Genomic DNA, 16008 nt, shown 5'->3' on the forward strand with positions numbered 1-16008 from the left:
CTGAGCCCTGTCCTTGAAGGCATAGCTGCCTTTCTCAACACTAAGACACTCAAGTACCTACTATGGATACAACCTGCAGCGTAGTGGGGAAAAATGATAAGCCATTACATTAATACTTTCATTTCAATGGTTACAAATGCTAAATTAAAAATGTAACAGGGCTATTTAATTGACAGCGATTGATTATAATGCCTGTATGTTTTCTCATACACCTCACACTTCCTGTAGCTCCTAGCTCACTGCCCGTCTACAGGTTGGTTTGGGTTGCCCTAGATATAGGGTCAGTAAATAGAGTAGCCATCCAAGACAAATACTTTGGTCTTTTCACTACAGCTTTCCATCATATCTCTCCTGTTCCACCTCTGTCTAGAGGAAGAGTAAAGGGCGGCATGGCTCTGTGTGGGGTCAGAATTTGCCACCCCGAAATTTCTCTCTTTGGCTTGATTATTTCTAAGGACAAAAGACTTAGGAAGAAATTTTTACCTTCCCCCTAACTGCCTAAAAGAATTTAAGATAGAAGACCTGTTCCAGGAAGGAGCTATCACCATAGATAACTGTAGTGTAATATGAACTAGGTGTGGTAGACAGGGAGGAACCTAGCAAGACATTTGATCCAAGTCCTCTCCATGTCTCATTGTCTGTTTGAGGCATGGCAAACATTTGTTTACCAAACATTTGCTTTTCCATTTCCTTGTGAATTGCCTTCCTCCCCTTTGAAGTTCCAAACCACTACCCCCAATATCCTCCTTTGTCTTTAGCTGAAAATGGTATTTAAGGTGCTTTGGCCATTTTGGCAAGTTACTAGTTTTCCTGCATTTCTCCCATCTATGCATGTTATTCAACTTTGTTTGATTTTCTCCTGTTATTCCGTCTCATGTCAATTTATTTCTTAGACCAGCCAGAAGAAACTAGAGCGTAGAGGGATATTCTTCCTCCCCTACAGGGGAAAGAGACCTAAGTATCACTTTCAGTTCTGTCTGTGTACTGGTACTCATTGAAGGAGACTAATATCCCCCCTCCCTGCAACTCCTCTTCACAGGTAGAATGAGACCAGGTAGAAATGGAGCTCCTTCAGCTCCTCTAGCCCTCCCCTAATTAACCCTTTAGTTGCTGGATCATATGAATGATTCAGGGTTGGCATGATCGTAGAGCAATGAAAGATGAAGCAGATTCATATGGGAGGGACAGCTGGTATCAGAGGGCCATAGGGTTAAGAACCTCTTCCATTCTCAACAAGCCTGGATAACTGTTCTATGCATGGGTGGGAGATGTGGGGGTGCTTGCTAGAAGGAGAGCTAGATGTGTTCCATGCTCATGGCCTGCCACATGGCCTGGCTCTGGTTACCTTACTTTCTGGACCAGCAGAAGATATAGATTCTCTTGTGTGGCCTGGCTGACAGGGTGTTAGTGGGGCTAGGAGTGGAAGAAGCAGGGGGTGTAGAAGCCATAATTGTCCTGTTGGTGATGTTGGAGTGTAACAAGTTGGATGTAGACTCATAGAAGGCAAGATGAGAGGACCAGAGATGAGAGTTATTAGGAAGATGTTCTTGAGTATACAGTTGACCCTTCATATGTGGTCATCAATCAGTGGAAAGTAGGCAGAGAATGGGTAAATACAGAGTTAGAATGCCTCAACTGGGGCTGGCCCCGTGGCGTAGCAGTTAAGTGCATGTGCTCTGCTGCTGGCGGCCCAGGTTCAGATCCCAGGTGTGCACCGATGCACCACATGTCAGGCCATGCTGTGGTGGCATCCCATATAAATTGGAGGAAGATAGGCACAGATATTACCTCAGGGCCAGTCTTCCTCTGCAAAAAGAGGAGGATTTGCAGGGATGTTAGCTCAGGGCTAATCTTCCTCACACACACACACAAAAAAGAATGCCTCAACTGTTCCTTCCAAAATCAAGAGACAGTAGTCAGAAATCAAGTGGCTAGATAGTCATAGGGGCAGGGCATCTCCTTGATGAACACATAGGCCATGACTGACGTGGACAGGGACTCACGTGAAGTGTGTCAATGCTATCTACTGCCACCATGTGAGGGACATAGGTCAATGATGAGGTCTGGGGTAACCCATCTGAGGTTTGTCTGGGTTCTGGAAGAAGTGTTACAATTCCTAAGGCCTCCCAGGTTTAGCCATGGCCAAGATGCAGGTTTCACGCGTGGCAACACCCGGGTGTAATTCCTGACATGAGGAGTAGTAGGTGCTAAAGGCTGACATCAAGGTCTTTGAAAGAAGAAAGGCTGTGAATTCACGTGGAATAGTGGTCCGGATGGAGCAGTGGTGCTAATGCTACATTTACAACCCATGGAGGAATGTCAAAGTGTAGTGTTTCTCAAATATGTCCACAATTCTTTGCTACTCCTCCCTTCAAGAGATGGATCTTAATTCCTCTCCCCTTGAGTTTGGGCTAGATTTAGTGACTTGCTTCTAACAAACAGAATAATGCAGAAGTGATGATGTGTCACTTCCTAGTCTAGGTAATAAAAAGGCCTTGTGGCTTCCTCTCTGTTCTTTCTTTCTGAGACCACTCACATTGAGATAAGCCAGCTGCCATGTCTTGAGAACACTTGAGCAGCCTTACAAAAGGCCCACATGGTGAGGAACTGAGGACTCCTGCCAATAGCTAGTGAGAAATTCAGGCTTCTTCTCAGCAGTCAAGTGAGTGAGTCATCTTGGAAGTGGCTTCTCCAGCCCCAGTCAAGCCTTCAGATGACTACAGATGACTGGCCAACATCTGACTATAATCTCAGGAGATACCTTAAACCAGAACAACCCAGCTAAGCTGCTCCTGAATGTTTGACTCACAGAAACTGTGAGATAACAAATATTTGTTGGAGCTGGCCCCATGGCCGAGTGGTTAAGTTCAGTGTGCTCCACTTCAGTGGCCCAGGTTGTGTTCCCAGGCATGGACCTGCACAATTCCTTAGCAGCCATGCTGTGGCAGTGACCCACATACAAAATAGAGGAAGATTGGCACAGACATTAGCTCAAGGCCAATCTTCCTCAGCAAAAAGAAGAAAGAAATAAAGAAATTTTTTTGTTTAAGCCATAAGTTTGGGTGTAATTTGTTATGTAGCAATAGATAGATAGGTAGATAGTATCAGAACTGAGTTAAATCGTAGGACAACCAGGTGCTGTGGCAAAGAATTGCTTGGTGTGGGGAAAAAACCTCCACACATTTGGTGACCAGGAGTGTCATAAATGAAGTGTTCTGTGTGAGTAGTAAAGGAGAAACACAGGCAAGAAAGACACAGGAGGGAAGAACTGGTGGTTTTTCTAATAGAATACCAACAGAATAGAATTTGGGTTTGAGAATACCAAAGAGAAATGAAAACATATGTCCACACAAAAATTGTACATGAATGTTTGTAGTAAAGTATAATACATAATAGCCCAAAAGTGGAAACAACCCAAATATCCCTCAATTGGGAATGATTAAACAAAATGTGGTATGTCCATACAATGGAATATGATTCAGCAATAAAATGAAGTACTGATACATGCTCCAACATGGATGGACTTTGAAAATATTGTGCTAAGTGGAAGAAGCCAGTCACAAAAGGCCACATATTACATGATTGCATTTATATCAAATGTTCAGAATAGGGAAATCTATAGAGACAGAAAATACATTAGTGGTTGCTCGGGGCAGGGGGGTGGGGTGAGTTGCGGGGAATAGGGAGGGACTACTAATGGGTGTGGTGTTTCTTTTTGGGGTGATGAAAATGTTCTAAAATTGACTGTCATCATGATTGCACAACTTTGTGAATATACTAAGAACCATGGAATTATATACTGTAAATGGGTGAATTGTATGGTATGTGAATTATATCTAAATAAAGCTGTTTACAAAAAAAGAATGAGAGAGAATTAAAGATACTTTCAGAGCAACAAAAACTGAGTTTACCACTAATAGAATCTTATCGAAGGAACTACTACATAATGCACTTTGGAAAGAAGGAAAGTGAAATGAAAAGAAGGAGTAATAAGCAAAGAAACTGGCAAATATGTGGGTAAACTGAAATAAGCACTGACTACGTACACAAAAAAATCATATTAGTGGCAACCAATGGCGACAGAGTTAAGGTGCCACTCTCCTGGTGACACTAAAATGCTAGGAAATAGTAAGATATAAGACAGAAGAATGATGTGCTTCTCCTCCTTCTCTAGTCCCTACAGCCCTCCTGAGAGTGAACTTTTTGCTGCTAGTTCCCAGAGGCTCAGGCAGGGGGTGTGCTCCAAGGAATGCAAATGAGTGAAGAGGGGAAAAAGGAGCCTTTCAGGGGACTGGTATCCAGGGCCCTTTTCCAGGAGCAGGTAGGGAGTGCTGGGGGCTGCCCCAGGGAGGCAAGCAGGGCCTTAGGGACTGCAGCAGAGCTACCTGTCAAACCATAGACACCTTCTAGAGCCTTTTAACAGCTTTCTTGTTGACCCATGACAACTCCTCGAAGAGCAAAAGACAAACAGTTCCTTCTCAAGTATCTTTTCCAGGCCTGATTAGCCTCTTTCAGTTAAGCTTTTTCTTGCCAACATTCCTCTTGCATGAGAGTGGCCAGAAATGAGCACACATCCCCAGTTATAGTTGAATAAATGAGGCTGTTTGCTTCATTACTCCCATCCCACCCCAACAGACACAGCAGTCCACACTCCTGAAGTGGGGGTCACAGCAGAGTCTCCTTTCAACACTGTCAGTCATTAACAATGGCACACGCCATTAACATCCCCCATAACAGTGCTGCTGGTTCTGCTTAGGGTACTAGTTATAATAGAGGTTTGTTTTTTTTAAAAAAATGCTGTCTTAACCCAGTTTTGAGGCCCTGCCTATAGAGTAGTCAGCTCCTCTTTTTGAGCAGCTGATTAAGTCCACACCCCAACCACTTCCCTTATAGGCTTTCACATTCTAGGGCTGATATAAACCCGCCCTAATCACCCCAGGGCCAGGTACCAGACAACTAGCAGCAGCGCCTATGCAGCAGAGCCCAAGAGAAATTATTCAAAATAGCCAATCCGCAGAGAGCCCTTGAAACCTATGTCACTCCACCCTGCTTGCCACACATAAGCTGCCCCTACAGCTCCAGCTTGCTGTTACCCTGTCCCCAGGTACATCTCCCTGTGTGGTCCTGCCTGTCAGCCTTGTTTTTTTGGGAGCAGCAAAAAATTCTGCCTTTCAACTACCTGAGGGTCATTGTGTGTGTCCCACCAGCAAAAGAAACTTTAAATCTTAGAAAACACTGCTGCCCTCACAGGACTGCTTGTCCCTCCAGCCTGTTCCCCACCCCTGGCCCTCATTGTGCATATTCCCATGTAAAGCCAAATCGCTGTATCAGCACCTCTAAGTTTCAAGGGGAGGGTAAGAGGAAATGACAAGTGGAGGGAAGATTAATTGTATTAATTAGCCTAGGAACAACTGTGTTTGGGTGCAGGAAGACCTACCGCCTATCTCTGGACTGATCTGGGTCTTGACTTTCTCCTGCTCTCCTCCTGACTTAGATTCTGGATAGAGAGTACCACAGAGCACAGAAATTTCCCCAGCTACCTAGAGGGAAACAAGAGGAGCTCTTGAATGTGAGAAGTTTAGATACTACTGATGATCTTTGGCCCTCAGACTCATTCTAGGTCTGTGGCAGTAGGCATCCAAAGTATGGCCAGGTGTACAGGAGCCCAGGGTTGGGGCTAGGCATGAGGGCTGTGAAGCCACCCAGAGAAGATGGGAAGGGATATTCTAGATGAGGGGGCAGCATGCAAAGGCCCCAGAGTGGTCATGAGCTTAGTGTGTTTGCAAACTGAAAGATGGCTAATGCAGTAGGAAACTGCCAGAGAAAAACCAGTTCAGACTTAGTAAGGAGAGACTTTTATTCAAAACGATTATTGCAAGAAGGGGAGGGGGCCTATTGCGAGAGGGAGATCATGACCATAAGATCTGCAAGTGTCTCAAAGTCAAACAGAAGAAGGCTTTTCTTTTGTAGGGTAAGGAGGAGGCAGAGATAAGCAGAATCTTTGGCGGGGAAGCTGGACAAGCAAGGGGAAATGACCACTGGGATCTGACAGGAAAGAATCTCCCTATGGTCAGCCGATTCCCAGAGAAGCTGATAAGGGGGGACATATTCCACCTTTTTGTGCTTGCTCAGCCTCGGGGGGAAGCAGAGTTGAGGCGCCTGTAGGAAAGAGAGAAGCCTGATTAAAGTTTGGCTAACAAGCATTTTGTACCAATTGATCAGTGTGGATAAGTAGTTCAGTTAATGAGGCAAAGAATGGGAATTTGGAGAGTCTGTGTCTGGCTTTGTCATAAGTGAACAAGGAGGGGGTCTGTGAGTCTTATCTGAGTCATATGGGGAAGGGAGATTCTTCGCAGTAAGCTGTTTTCCAGAACACAAAAGGGTGAGGGGATTTCTTAGCCCTTCCTGTTTACTAGGATCACAAAGCTTATGTAAATTCAACGTTGCGCAAACTGAAAATAATCGTAGATTCTCTGAGGCTACAATAAGTCCAGGAGCTGTTCATGAGGGAGACCTTAACAGATGACCTGTCTTAGGCATGGAGAGCAGAGAAGTTAGAAAAGCACATTATTTAGCCATAAAAATGTCTTACATTTTCATACCAATAACTACCTTTTTCATCTGTTAAAGATACCTTTAGGGCAAGATTAAAATGGTACACGTTTAACTTGTACTTTAAAATTACACTTTATCAGTCACTGCTTAACTCAGTGCTCTTTTTCTGCTTTCTGGAAAACCTTGAACTTATTACCTTGGTGTCGCTTGTCCACAGCTTCCAGTAGCTGTTTCTGCCTGTGTCAGCTGCAGAGTCCTATCCCCTTGCTATCCATTTACAGGTCATGAAAGGACGATAGTTCATCCGGATGCAGGGAATTATATCGCACTTCCTGTTCTTGAAGGAATGTTGGACAGAACAACATTTGAAGTTTCTTCCAGCACCAAGTCTAATCATACTGTCAAGGAAACAAAATAGTTAAAAGTAAATCAAATAGAAGTTAAAGGCTTTATTCAGCTGATGCGCATCAGGGACCACCTCAAAGTTAGGTAACTCCCTGAGCCAAAGCAAGATTGGAGTTTTTCTATAAGGCGAGGAGAAAAGGAGGGTATGTGACTGCGGTCTTGTGTGTTCCTGGCTACAGTTTTCTTCATCTGTAGCTGCTGCAAAATCCTAAACCCCAAAGTGGTGGTATTAAGAGGTGGGGCCCTTGGGAGGTGATTAGGTCTTAAGGGTGAAGCCCTCATGAATGGGATTAGTGCCCATAAAAGAGACCCAGGAGAGGGGGCCAGCCCGGTGGCGCAAATGGTTAAGTGCGCGCGCTCTGCTGCAGCAGTCCAGGGTTCCCTGGTTCCGATCCTGGGTGCACACTGACACACCGCTTGTCGAGCCATGCTGTGGCAGCATCCCATATAAAGTAGAGGAAGATGGGCATGGATGTTAGCCCAGGGCCAGTCTTCCTCAGCAAAAAGAGGAGGATTGGCAGATGTTAGCTTAGGGCTGATCTTCCTCACACAAAAAAAAAAAAACAAAGAGACCCAAGAGAGAGCCCCTACTCCTTCTACGTTGTGAGGACACTGAAAAGACGGCTCTCTAGGAAACAGGCTCTCACCTGACACGGAATCTGCTGGTTCCTTGACCTTGGACTTTCTGGCCTCCAGAAATATGAGAAGATAAATTTTTGTTGTTTATAAGCCACCTAGTCTATGGTATTTTATTACAGCAACCCAAAGGGACTAAGAAAGATCACAAAGCCTTTTCATTACTAGCATTTAAGCAATTGCTGGAAAACAGAGAAAGAGCTACATGGTCTTTATGTGATTGAAATTCTTTGTTTCCTTCAGCCAACCTACCTACCAGTTTTTACAGTGAAGAGACCACAACCCCTTTTGTCAAAAAAGAAGGGAAAATCCCCAAAGCATAGTTTTGGCATGTCTTTTCCAAGAAGGCATTTCTGGTCAGATTTCAGCCAGGCCCTCCTAGACGAACTCTGAGCAGGCAGATCAATTCTGATGTCTGCTGATATCTCATGACCTTGGCCTTTGGCCATCACTCATCTCTCCTGAGGCATCAAGAAATCCATACCACAGAGAAGACTTATATATGTGAAAATACTGGAAAAGAAAGTGCCATAAGGAAAGAAAAGAATTTTCTCTATCACTTGCCTCTCTTCCTGTTGCTAGAATCTTTTCCACCCAGATCTTCCTAGGGATCAGGACTCCATGGCTCATTTCATCTTTCAGTTTGGATTAAAGAATAGGGTTAGGGAATGGAAATGCCACTCAAAGAAATGAAATGAGACAAAAAAGACGAGTGGAGGGTCAGAGAGCTATTCCCAGATCCCTTCCCAGGCTCATTCATGTGGGGGTTGGTGGAAAAAAAAAGGAAACGCCCAGGAGGGAGAGTGAGGAAGGTTCAGGGGATTCAGGAAACAAGCTCTGGATCCTGATCCCAGAGAGGCCAGACCTGAGGAGAGAGAATGGTCAGCTCATTTTCCTTTTCACCATAGCCAATTCATCTGTATCAGACCGCAAGGCAGCCCCAAACAGAGACCCGGGAAGCCAGCAACCTGAGGAGGTGGGACAGGGGGCCTTATTTCTATGCTAGAAACATCTGAGACTCTATGGCCTCTAGGAAAAAGTCAGGTATGGAGCCCCAAGGGGCAGAGTCTGATTCCCAGGCCCACCTAGGCTCTTCCCCAGGGAGGTCATGTCCCCATAATTCTCTAGCACCACAACCCTGTACAGGTAGGGTCTACTGAGCAGAGGCCAGCCTGGCCAGGTTTTCAAAAGCCACCAACTCCTGATACAACATATTCTGGCTTCCCCCAAGAACAATCCTATGCTCCAACCAGTGCAAAAGGCAGAGTTGGCTGTATTGGTATGGGAGGGGGCATGCTGGTTACACGTCACTGACAGTTGCAAGCGATGGGCGTGAGACAGTGAAACAGGGAAGGGAAAAATTCAGAGGGTACCAGGAGCCCAGTTGCTGGGAAAGAAAATGAGATCAGCCCCCTGGGAGAATATTTTTAGAGTGTTTCCATCAGGATTAGGGAAGTATCTTGGGCTTATGCTCTGTTGGATATACTTGTTTATCTGCATCAAGTTCAAATGCAACTTTCTGATGAATGCTGGATTGCTTTCGTTAAGTTTTCTATGGTCTCTACTTCCTTTTTGTGGTTGTTGATAAGTAATTGCAAAGGTACCTATGGAACTCTCAAAATAACAAATTATAAAGATGGAAAATGGGTGACTGGTTGCCAGGGGTTATGGTTGAGGGGAGAGCACATGTGAGTAAAAAGGGGAAGCATGAGAGAGTTTCTTTGTGGTGATGGAACAGTTTTCTATTCTGATTGTGGTGGGGGTTATATGAATTTATACATGTGATAACATTTCATAATACTGTACACCTTGTGTTAGTTTCCTGTGGCTGATATAACAAATTACTACAAATTTAGTGGCTTAAAACAAAAGAAATTTATTATTTCATACTTCTGGAGACCAGAATCCAAAATCAGCTTCACTGGACCGAAAATCAAGGTGACAGCAGGGCCACACTCTCTCCAGAGGCTCTAGGGGAGAATCGGTTCCTCGCCTCCTCCAGCTTCTGGTGGCTGCCATTATCCCTGGTTTGTAGCTGCACCGCTCCAGCCTCTGCCTCTGTGGTCAGATTGCCTTCCCCTCTTCTATCTGTGTCAAATCTCCCTTTGTCTTTCTCTTATAAAGATACACGTGATTGTATTTAGGGCCCACCTGAATAATCCTCCCATCTCAGGATTATTAATTTAATCACATCTGCAAATCCTTTCCTGCCATATAAAGTAACACTCACAGGTTCCAGGAATTAGGAAGTGGATGTCTTTAAAGGAGCCATTCTTCACCTTACACTCCCCACTCATAAAAAGATTGCATGTAAAAACTTGTGAAATCCAAATAAGGTCTGTGGTTTAGTTAATGGCATTGTATCTATGTCAATTTCCTGGTTTTGACAATGTACTCTAGTTATATAAGGTATTATCATTGGAGGAAGCTAGCTGAAAGGTATATAAGAACTCTCCATACTATATTTATAACTTCTTGTGAGTCTTAAATTATTTCAAAATAAAAAGGTTTTTTTGGTTTTTTTTTGTGTGTGTGTGAGAAAGATCAGCCCTGAGCTAACATCCAATGCTGATCCTCCTCTTTTTTGCCCAGGAACATTGGCACTGAGCTAACATCCGTGCCCATCTTCTTCTACTTTATATGGGACGCTGCCACAGCATGGCGTGACAAGCAGTGCATCGGTGCACACCGGGGATCCGAACCCGCGAACCCTGGGCCGCCGAAGCAGAGCGCGTGCACTTAACCGCTTGCGCCACTGGGCCGGCCTCAAAAAGGTTTTTTTTTAACGGTACCTGTTGATATAGGAGAAGAAGAATTCTGTAATTGCCTTCCAACTTATGTGTTACCTTTATAAATAAACTTCTGAAGGTTCTGGGCTACTAAGATTAGTCAGTAAAATACTGAGATCTGATGAAAACAGAGAACTGAAGGTTGGAAACATTGTGGGTGAAAAATTAACAGAAATAGTTCTTCTAACCATTTCAATTCTATTCTATAAGCATTTATTTCACGTGCCCACTATAAACAGTCAGAGATAAACAGACTTCTGCTCTGCAAGCGTTTGTTTGCAAAATAACTTACTGTTTGTTTACAAAACGACAAGAATGACAAAAATGGCAAATTCACAGCATGGAGGCTACCCCTTGCCCATCCGGTGATCCAGGCAGACAGTGGCAACTCATCCCATGTTCTTCTGTTCTCACTTGGTACAGGGTTTCAGCGGCTCCTGCATCCCTTGTTATATAGCGTTTGGCATATTTTCCGTGAATAGTTTTGATATTTAACTTGGTGAAGTAAAAATATTTTTGCTGGCTGATTTCATTTTTGGTGGACTTGACATGTGGTAAAGTAAGATACTGGCTTTCTACATATACTCCCATGGGCCTCTGAAAAACGGGAGCCCAGGCTCTCTCCCAAAGCCTCCCCCGAATTTTCTGTTGCTTGCTCGAATTTCACTTGGATGTCTCTCAGCACTGTAAACTCAACGTCTAAAATTCATTTTCTTCTCCTGTAAAACCAACTCTCCCCATGCCACAGCTCGGATGTCGGCATTCTCACAGCTACCTCCCACCACTGTGATTCCCTCCTCCCTCCCATAGATTATTCCTTGAGAATGTCTCGCACATCCTCCCCTTGCTTCTCACCACCCCAGTTCAGGCAGTAATTGTTCTCATATCTGCTCTACTGCACTAACTTTCTACTAAGCCTCTCTATTTCCGGTTTTCCCACTCACTTTTTACTGTATCAAAGAGCAGGAAAGGAGGAATATAGAAGAAAGCATGGAGTATAAAAGACACTAATATGGTGGCACAAAGTCCAAGGCTATCAGCTAATCTTAATGTATGTAAGCTCGTTATGTTCTCTTATTAAAAGGCAGAGAAAGAGGGAGATTTACAAGAGACCCACCTAAAACCATAATAATAGAAAAGGTTGAAAAGAAAGGATGGAAAAAGATATACCAAGCAAATTATATAGATATACCAAACAACAACAAAAAAAGCTGGTGTGAAACTATAATATATAACAAAACAGACTCCAAGGTTAAGCATTTAAAAGGTACAAAATGGAACATTTCATGTTAATAAAAAGGAACAGCCTCTAGGTCAGGAAACCTAAAAGTTATCCTCAATTCCTCTTTTTCTTCCACTTCTCCCCACCATCAGTCTAAACCATCAGCAAATCCTGTTCACTCTGCTTCCAAAATATATGGCAAACCCACCCCTTTCTTTCCTGCTCGACAGCACCTTACCCTTGGTCCTGGTCTCTGTCTTCTCTCAAATGTATTCCTGCAATGGAGCGCCAATTGGCCTCCCTGCTTTCCCACCTGACCCCGTAATCAATTTTCACCCAGCAACCTCAAACGCCTTAACCTGGCCCCTGTCCGCCTCTGACAGGATCTCTGACTCCGTCGCTCTTATCCAGTCACAGTGGCCTCCCTTCTGTTGTTACCTGATCAGCCAAGTCAGTGACACCTCACCTCAGAGCCTTTGCAGCAACTCTTCCTTCTGCCTGGAATGCTCCTCTTCCACACCCTCAAGGATGTAGCAGCCTTTTTTCATTCAATTTTCAGTTTAAATGGTACCCTCTCAGAGAGGAGGATGAATGTTTTTAAATGGTAACTCTTGATATAGGAGCATAAGAATTATTGTCATTGTCTTCCAATCTATGTGTTACCTATAGAAATTAACTGCTGATGGTTCTGTACTACTAAATTTAGTCAGTGAAATGTTGAGATATGAGGAAAACAGAGAACTGAGGAGGGAGAATTTAGAATTGTTGCAACAAGAATGCAAAGAGAATGAAACAATATTTAGCTTTGATATCCAAATTAGATTCTTGAAACTGCACATCAGAGACAATAGTCTTGAAAACCGAGATGTTGATTAACAACAAGTCAATCAAAGGAGCAAGGGATAATGGTTTGTCATAAACATTAGATTGAAAAAGGGTAATATAAGAGGATAGTAGGGCTGGGACATAGGAAAAACCTAGGGCCACAAGAGAAATGAAGAAGCATGGAGAGAGAGGAGTTTGGTGGGGCCTTCTGGAACTGGGGAGACCATAAGGAGAGGAGGTGAATGCATATGTGGAATGTGCCCAGCTTCTATTTGTGCATGCATCACTGTTAACTGTCGATATTGTTGTGCCAGTGACTCAAGACCACTCCTAGAAATTCAAGTGTACATTGCTGTGGCCAGGAGCCATCTGTTGAGGGTCTTTCTTCAGCAGTCGCCTGCAGACTATCCTTGGCCAACCAGCAGGGGAGACACAATCTATGACCTGAAGCACGCATAGCCCATCCAAACCACCTTTTCAACAGCCTAGATCATTTGTAAGCCTCCCAAGACAAAGACAGTGGTTCTCGTGGTCTAGAGAAAAAGCAATTCTTAAAGTATGGTCTGAGGATACCTGGGATCCCTGGGACACCTTCCGGACGTCCACAAAGTCCAAACTACTTTCATAATAATAATAATAATATGTTATCTGCCTCCTTTACTCTCATTCTCTCGTGAGGGTACAGTGGAGTGTCAGAGGCTACATATCTGTCATATTCCAACTGATTGAATGCAGGAGCAGATATGAGAATCCAGCCAACTTCTATTAAACAATTTTTCCCCCAAAGCCCCAGTAGATAGTTGTATGTCATAGCTGCACATCCTTCTAGTTGCTGTATGTGGGACGCGGCCTCAGCATGGCCAGACAAGCGGTGCGTCGGTGCATGCCCGGGATCCGAACCCGGGTCACCAGCATTGGAGTGCACACACTTAACCGCTAAGCCATGGGGCCAGCCCATATTAAACTAGTTTTTAAAGAGAGTTGCAAAAATGTAAATCAGCGCCATTATTCTCACTGATCTTTTTGTTTTATAAAATATAGTTATTTTACATAAAAATATGTTGTAAATAATGTAAATATTAACACTTAATGGGTTTATCATTATTTCTAAATAAATTAATAAATATTTTTTAAATGTCTTGGTTTTATTTCTAGTAAGTAAATCTCAAGAGATATAACCAAACAAAAGCTCTTTGTGGTCCTAAACAATTTTAAGAGTGTCAAAGGTTCCTGAGCCTGACAAGTTTGAGAACCGCTGATCTAGAAGGATGGCATTGTGAAAGGAAAAAACCTCTGCACTTAGGTGAGAATGAATAGAACCAAATGAAGACGGCTGAAGCCAGTTCAGTAGAGAAAATCTACCTATTGTACCTGCTAAACTATAAGCACCAAAAAGACCCATATCTAGCCTATTTGTATCTTTAATCCTCATATCTAACCCCTTCGCTGGCATTCAGTTGGTGCAAAACAAATATCTGTCCCATCAGTAACTATTCAACTTGAGAAAGGCTGAGTCTGAGGTGCCCATGAGACATGTAGGCAGAGACAAGTAGGGAGATAAATTATGAAGCTGGAGTTCACAGTAGTAGATACTTAAATTTGGAATTCATCATTTGTGGGGGTTGAGTGAAACAGCGAGTAGATGAGCTCACCCAGAGAGGGCAAGTGTGAAAAGTTAGATGAAAAGAAGGTCAGGAAAACCCTGGGGAACACTGTCATTTAAGGAGTGGATGAAGAGCTTGGTCCATATTGAGAGCCCAGTAATTGTGTGATGCTACATATTAGCAAGGGTGTGTCAAAGAATTAGAACTGAGAGGGTATGTTATCACTAAGTCAAGGTGGAAGGGAAGTTCAAGAAAGTAAGAGTAGCCCTGTGGCAGATGCTCTAGGTTGGCTCACTCAACATCTTGTCCAACCCCTTTTCTCCTTGACATCCTTTATTTTAGAGCTGTGACTATCCAATATGGTAGCCACTAGCTGTATATGGCTGTTTAAATTTAAATTAATTTAAATCAATAAAATTAAGTCATTTCTTCAGTCATAGTACTACATTTTTGAGCGTTCAGTTACCACATGTGGCTGGTGGATATTGTATTATTAGAGCAAATATAGAACACTTCCATCATCACAGTACATTTTATTGGACAGAGCTGCTATAGAGGCTAGAAACCTAAAATATTCAGTCTCCTAGATTCTTTTAGAACTAAGGGCGCCCATATGCACAGTTCTAATGTATAAGAGAAAGTCCCTGGTGAGGGTGTCTCTTACCACATAATTTTTTTTAAAGCCTTCTGGGAAGACCTGATCTTTCCCCTCAGTCCTGATGAGAATGCAGATGCAATGCTTGGGGGTATTGAGAAAAATAAACTTATTGTTTCAGCTACTATTTTTTAGTGCTGTATTCATTGATACAGAATTTGGAACCTGTAGTGCTCCCCAGGGGATATCTGTAGGCATTTTTGATTGTCACAGCTGGAGGTGGGTGCCACTGGCATCTAATGGGTAGATGCCAGGGATGCTGCTAAACATCCTACATCCATAGAACAGCACCCCACAACAGAGAATTTACTGATTCAAAAGCGAGCGTTGGGATTGAGAAACCCTGTTGCAGTGGGATGCTGCTGGTGACCCTTGTTATGTAGTGGAAAAATATTTGTTCAGCCACATGTTGTCCATTGCAATGTAAACCATACGCTGACTAAAGCTGTAATGTTAGAGGAAGTGGCAGGACTCAGAATTTTGGTGTGTGCTTTTTACTTCTTACTGCTTTCAGCAGAGAGCTACAAGAGAATGATGAAAGTAGAGATTGAAGAGAATACAGCTTTCCTAAGAGGGTAATATCTACTTGGGGTTTTATGAGAATCCTCTAAATTGGATCCAAACAATATGCATAGTAATAGATTCGAGGAATTTGACAAGAGAGGGAAGATAATCTTAGATTGAACTGAATTTATTGTTCTAAGTGCACTTATCAGAGATTTTGGACTTGAGTGGCCTGGAGTGGTAAATTGTAAGTTGACTAAAGACTTTTAACAGAAGGTGGCTGGATTCTCATATCTACTTCTGCATTCAATCTGTTGGGATATAACAGATATGAATATGTAATGATAGCATGAACTAAATGAAGCTGACATTCCAGAAATTGCTTGAAATAATGTAGACTGGAGAAAGCAATCCAAAAACATAGGTGGAAGCCAGCAATAAGAAGTTCATTTTTCAGACAGTGCTTCCAGAAATTTTTAGTGGTTAGTATTTGCTATGAGTTTTGAAGCTGGAGGACACCACAGCAGAATGGAATTGTCTGGAACAAGGTATGTGATTAGGATCAACGAGATAAAACAAAATTGTGGCAAGACGGCTAGAAAAATCAGAAAAGAAAACACACATTAAAATTTTAGGCGGTGTTTCTTCTAGAGCAGAGTTGTAGTCCAAGAAGCAAAGAACAAACACAAGCCAAATTCCAATACGCAACTGACCTTTTCACATGGAGAAGTTTCTACTAGACCTTTACTCTCCAAACCTTATTGTGCATCCCTAACAGTAAACTTGATGCCAATGACTAAAAAACAAGCCCTT

The sequence above is a fragment of the Diceros bicornis genome, chromosome 2, assembly GCF_020826845.1.
Source record: "Diceros bicornis minor isolate mBicDic1 chromosome 2, mDicBic1.mat.cur, whole genome shotgun sequence".
Lineage (NCBI taxonomy): Eukaryota > Metazoa > Chordata > Mammalia > Perissodactyla > Rhinocerotidae > Diceros > Diceros bicornis.